At 33.2% G+C, this 6,561-nt stretch overlaps 1 pseudogene; it reads left to right on the top strand.

Moving 5' to 3' along the window:
• Positions 1 to 1,011: 1,011 nt before the first annotated feature.
• LOC121978078 lies at positions 1,012 to 6,138 on the top strand (annotated as a pseudogene).
• The last annotated feature ends 423 nt before the right edge of the window (positions 6,139 to 6,561 follow it).

Genomic DNA, 6,561 nt, shown 5'->3' with positions numbered 1-6,561 from the left:
ATCGAATGTTGACCTTAGAACTTGTGACCTTAGTAGCACAAAGTAGCTGTGAGTTGATTTGTGATAGAAATTTAAGATGAAATGAACTTTTTTTATTAGGTTTCTGACTCCCATAAAAGTTGTAGTATATGTTTATAACTCCAAATTGTTTAAAGTCTTAAGGCGCAAGTTGATTTGTAAATCTGCTTGGATCACGAAGATCATGGAAAGATAACCAATAGGCTAAGATTTAATTGGATAGGGATATCTCGACAACATATTGAAACTATGGGGTAAAATGATGATTCAAAAACTATGGAGGCATTCAAAAAAAGTAGTAAACTATAAGGGCAAAATGAATTTTTCCTCTCTCTATATAACTTATACATAACAAAAGTGCAATATCAAAATCTAGATCTTAACAGTCACTCCCTTTTTCTGTTTACTTTTTTTGCATAATTGATATAGTTGAGATATACGAACACATATCCACACCCTAAATAATTAGTCATTTCTTTATTAATGTGTTGGTAAGAAATTTCAAATTGGGTGAATGAGTTATCCCTTTAGTCAGTGTCAAATAAACTATCAATAATCCTACAAAAATAAGAAGAGAAAATTGCCAAAGGACTTATGATTGAATCACTTAGATTATAGATCTTAGAGAAATATAGCACTTGAGTACTTACTCTATGAGAAATAGAAATTCGTAATGTTTTTTATACTCTTGTTGGTTGTTCAAGAAACCTCTAAAGTGCTTACTCTGCTTGAACTTATGCGCCTGAACTTGTGTTGTTATAATTAGTATTGTTATTTCTTTAAGTATAATAATTTTACTAATTAGTTTTAATTTGATAATGATTTAATTTTCTTTTAACATGTGTTGTCTGATGAGGTGCTTAACTTAATGACCTAGGACATTTCTATTAATATTGGAAACTATCATATTACATGTGCTATTATTTCCTTTACTAGTGAAATAATTTGAATTATCTATTTTTTTATAATTGTTGTGGTTTTGTATATTATAATATGTTGCCTAAAAAATATCTTTTTGGATGTGAGAAAAGGAAAAAAAGAAAAAAATTAGAACGATTGACTGGATCACAAAGAGGTGATATTAATAAATTCTTTATTAAAAATTCTCATGGAAATCCAAAAAATTCAACTATGACTGTGAATAATGTAGATGAGTGTTATGAGATTCACGATTTAATGAAGAAAGGGAAAATTTGAGTGGGCATGAAAAAATGTTTTAAATAAGGTAGATAATGAGAATATTGACATCAATGAACAATTTATTTCTTCACTTGATATATATGATACAAGAAATTAGGATAATTTTGATAACAATGCACGTGATATTCTAGTTAAAAAAGGGCCTATCAGAGAAATGAATATTGTATATCCTTTGGACGACACTTTTAGGCATTTTTCTTGTGCTCATTATTCTAGACATTTAAGTAATGGAGGAATAAGAAACCGAAAGTGGTTGGTTTATAGTAAATATGTGGATAAAGTTTATTGCTTTTGTTGCAAGTTGTTTAAATATGAAAACAATTGAAGTTCACTAGCAAAGGATGGATTTAGAGATTGGAAACATCTTAGTTAATGACTTAAAGAACATGAAAATACTATTGAACATATAACTAACATGAACACTTGGAATGAATTAAAAATGTGATTAGATAAAAATCTAACAATTGATAAAGGCCTACAACGAGAAATTTTCAAAGAAAAAGAGCGTTGGAGACAAGTTATAACAAGAATAATAGCAACTATAAAATGCCTTTTTAAACATTGTTTGACTTTTCGAGGATCTAATGAAAAACTTTATCAAGACAATAATGGAAATTTTTTTGGGTTAATTGAAATGATTGTTGAATTTGATTATGTGATGCAAGATCATATTAAACATATTCAAAGTAATGAAATTCATTATCATTACCTAGGTCATAAAATTCAGAATAAGTTGATTTTTATTTTAGCTAATAATGTTAAAAGTGTTATCATTAATAAAATTAAAGAAGCAAAATATTTTTCAATAATTCTTAATTGTACTCCAGATATAAGTCATCAAGAACAAATGACTTTTATAGTACGATGTGTTAATATATCAGGTAATAAAGTGAAAATAGAGGAGTACTTTTTAGAGTTTCTAAAAGTAGATAATACATCAGGTTTAGGACTTTTTAACGAATTGCAAAATGTGTTAAAATCATTTGATCTTAGTATTGAAAATATTAGAGGTCAAGGTTATGATAATAGTTCTAATATGAAAGGAAAACACCAAGGAGTTCAAAAGAGGTTACTTGAAATAAATCCAAGAGCATTGTATATGTGCTTGTCATGGTCTTAATCTAACTCTTAGTGATATGATACATTCTTGTGTTAAAGATGTTTCTTTTTTTAGAGTAGTGCAACACATATATACATTATTTTCAAGCTCTCCTAAGAGATGAAAAATTTTACTTAATAATATGAACGGATTAACCGTCAAATCTTTGTCGAATAGTCGTTGGGAAAGTCGTATTAAAAGTGTTCAAACTATTAGATTTCAAATTGTGGAAGTGAGAGCAGTTTTGCTTGAATTAAATAATATTTGTGATGATGCAAAGTCAATAAGTGAAGCTGAAAGTTTAGCTAATTCAATCGAAAAATTTGAATTTTTACTTGGTATGATCATTTGATATGATATCTTTTTTGCTATAAACATGGCGAGTAGGAAATTACAATCAAAATCTATGTGTATTGACTCTGCCATGAAACAATTAGAATGTGTAATCTCATTTTTTTAAAAGTATAAGAGTCTTGCATTAGATATGAATATAGAGCCAATATTTACAACAAAGCGCCGTATTTTTTAGGAAAAGACAATTTAATGAAAGAGAAGATGATGAAGTTTCACTATTTTTAGAAGAGTCTTTTAGAATTGATTATTTTATTGTTGTTGTGGATATGACAATTGCTTCTTTAAAATGTAGATTCAAGCAAATGAAAACCTTTGAAAATATATTTGGCTTTTTATTTGATTCAAAAACAGTAAGAACTTTGAATGATGATAAATTAAGAAAATATTATGTCAATTTAAAATCTACTCTAACTCATGACAACTCATCAGATGTTGAGTTAGATGATTTATTTACTGAATTAAAAATATTATAAACAACTTTACCAAATATGATAATATCTATATTCTTGAATTTATTCAAAGTGTAGATTGTTATCTAAATGTTGCAATTGCTTATAGAATTTTGTTGACTATGCCTGTTACAGTATCAACGGCTGAAAGGAGTTTTTCAAAATTAAAATTATTGAAAACATATATGAGATCGTCAATGTCTCAAGAAAGATTAAATGGATTGATAATTTTATGTATCGAGAAAGACATCTTGAAAAATCTTGAAACTGATACTATTATAGAAAATTTTACCAATAGAAATGCTAGAAGGAGTCATTGTAGATAAATTATATATTATTATAAATTTATTTGGGATCTCATTTTATTATTTCACCCGAGGCCTCTTGAGTCGAAGGACCGTGGCCGACTACTTTCATACACTCTGCTACCGCTTTCTCCGTAATCATTTTGATTAACTCATTTGAATGTTTATTGGATAACAAGGGGTGAGTACACATGTCAGAAGGGCTAGGACCTAAACCCATAATGTGAACATAACCATAACTTTCATTTCCCATGAAACTATTGAAAATCTTCTGTCGCAACTTAGGTATTTGATCCTCAATAGGTACCATTGATAATTTTTCTTGCATTTGACCCTAGATGTTTATTAACATCAATAAATATAGATCTTTCACAAGTAAACAAAATGATAATGTCTTAGCAATATAAGAATTATAAATGCATGTGTTTACTATTAAATTTACAGCCTCGGCATCAACTGGAACTCCATTTTTGCAACGAGCCTCAATGTACGTTGTTAAGGGATCGATTGACTTTCCATCAGCTGTCAACTATATAAAAATGATAAATCCTTATACATTTGTTACCAAAAAAACAAAGTATATTAACATTATACATACTTTTATTTTGAAGTTAGACATTGAAGTCCTTCCGATCCTATGTATTGGCTCCACAAGTTTCCTATCAAGTGCATTTTTCTTTAAAATTTCCTTAAAAACAGAAGAAGAAAAATAGAGATTTTTTGAATAGGTTATAATAACAATAATTAAAAAAATCATAAACAATGTTATTAGAGACAAGAAATTACTTGAAATTTGTTTGTACTCTAGTACTCGATGAGAATCCTCCATTGCTCAGGTTCAACAAAATTAGGACCATTGGCTAACAATTGGTCATACGTTTTTTCCATTAAAATAATTAACTTTAGTTCGATTCTTCCACTTTCTTTATTTGTTGCCAATAGATTTAAGGCATACAGACTTATGCTATAGAGGGGCATTGCTATTCTCCTATATAATTTATAGTACATATATGAACAATTTGTTACAAAAAAAATTACAAACATAATTATTATAACTAGGTTAAAAACATTGCTTTGTCATTTCAGTCATATGATATGATTAATAATAGGGTAAAAATGGAAGAAAAAAAAATTGAGAACTTACCTGAACTTCATTCCAGATATAATCTGTAACGTGTGCAGGTAAGTTAGACCATTCCACATATGTTAAGGGAACTTGGACACTATTACGAGAAATTCAACCAAGTAATGATGAATACTTCCCAGCATTCGGTCCAATAGCCTAGAATGATTCATTGAAATCAACTATTAACTTTTCACCTTCATGCATATAAATAATCCCCTTGAGCAGGGCCTCTCCCTCGTTTTTTAGTAACTCCATTGTTAGTTTCTCCTAAATTCAACGAACGTAAAAGACTTATAAATTACAATAAGTAAAAAAGGACCAATAAAAAAAGGTGACAAATAATACGAGAAATTTAAAAAATAATTGAACACATTAGAAATCTATATAAATTAACCTGCATTTGGCAAGGTGAAACTAGGTTATGAATTCATACTCAATTTCCTACAATAATTTTCATATATATGGCTTGGTTTTTCCATTCATCCCAACTAAATCATCTTCTAATCGAAAATCATGGCTATTGTCAGGTGGCGAGAGCGGAAACGATGGGGGCAAGAAAGAGGAGGCGGATGAGAAGCCTCCGACTCCCCCTCCCCCTTCTCCTCCGCCACAACCGCAGGAGGAGGTAGTTATGAGAGTCTACATGGACTGCGCAGGATGCGCCAGGAAGGTGCGGCAGAGCCTTCGGGGCTTTCCAGGTATTGGTCAATCTATTGAAGAAATAGCCCTTTTAAGCCTTCGAAACTGGACATTTGATGCGAATATAGTTAAACTTTGTATGGGTTCGGATTGGAAGGTGTGGAGGAGGTGGTGGCTGACACCCGGACGCACCGTGTCGTGGTGAAGGGGAGGAAGGCAGCGGAGGATCCGCTGAAGGTGGTGGCGAGAGTCCAAAAGAAAAGCGGAAAGAAAGTGGAGTTGCTAAGCCCCCTACCTACCCCGCCGACGCCGCCGGAGAAGAAGGAAGAGGATCAGAAACCTATTGGAGAGGAAAAGGTCGAGGCCTAAGATTCAAATCGTTCACCATCAATTTTTTTTCTCTGCAAGTGCTATGCCTTTTCCAGTTTCCACTCTCTGTTTTTACATTTCAATTGCACTGCAACAGCCGCAAGTGATCGTCGCTGTGCTGAGAGTTTATATGCATTGCGAAGCCTGCGCTCAAGAGATCAAGAAGAGGATTCTAAGGATGAAAGGTCTTTATCATGCATTATTCCATTAATTTCTTAATCATCCAATTAAATCTGATGGGAAAGCACGCGAATTCAATCTCTTTTTTATTATTCATGCTCCCACTGAAGAAGCAACGTGCGATTGATTTTGAATTGATTGATTATTAAAGGTAAGATTATTTCCTTGACGACAGGAGTCCGTTCAGCGGAGCCAAACCTGAATGCGTCTGAGGTGACGGTGAAGGGCGTGTTCCACCCGGAGATCCTGGCGGCGTACGTCCTCAAGAGAACGGGAAAGCACGCGACAGTGGTGAAGCAGGAGCCGGAGGAGAAGCCGGTAGAGGATCCCGAGAAGTCCAAGGCTAAGGAGCCGCCGCCACCGACTGTAGCCGGGGATGAAAGACGAGAAGAAGCCTGAAGGCAGAGAACAAGTTGACAAGGAGGACGAGGACTGCGGCTGGGGAACAGAACGAGAAGAAAGCCGACGGCGATGCTGACACGAAAGAGAAGGAGAAGAAGACCGACCAAAAAAGAAGAAAACAAGGAGGAGGAAGTAGTCGTCGTCGACATCGGAGCGACGAGGACTCCACCGCCTCCACCATCGGCCGACGGCGAAGGTGCCGGCGGCGCAAGGAAGATATTAATTAAGAACGAAAACTACTACTATATTCCGAAGTACCCAGCGGAGTTCTACGCGTATCCGCCGCAGATCTTTAGCGATGAGAATCCTAATGCATGCGTTGTCATGTGATCCTAATCAACGTTCGCTCGTCACTGCGTGATCTTTATCAAATTTTTTTTTTTACTTTACATAAATTTTTGGTATGAAATCTATTAAAAT

Source organism: Zingiber officinale, chromosome 4B, assembly GCF_018446385.1.
Source record: "Zingiber officinale cultivar Zhangliang chromosome 4B, Zo_v1.1, whole genome shotgun sequence".
NCBI classification, from domain to species: Eukaryota; Viridiplantae; Streptophyta; class Magnoliopsida; order Zingiberales; family Zingiberaceae; genus Zingiber; species Zingiber officinale.
The sequence above is the reverse complement of the archived record's forward strand: the minus strand, read 5'-3'. Positions and strand labels throughout refer to the sequence as shown.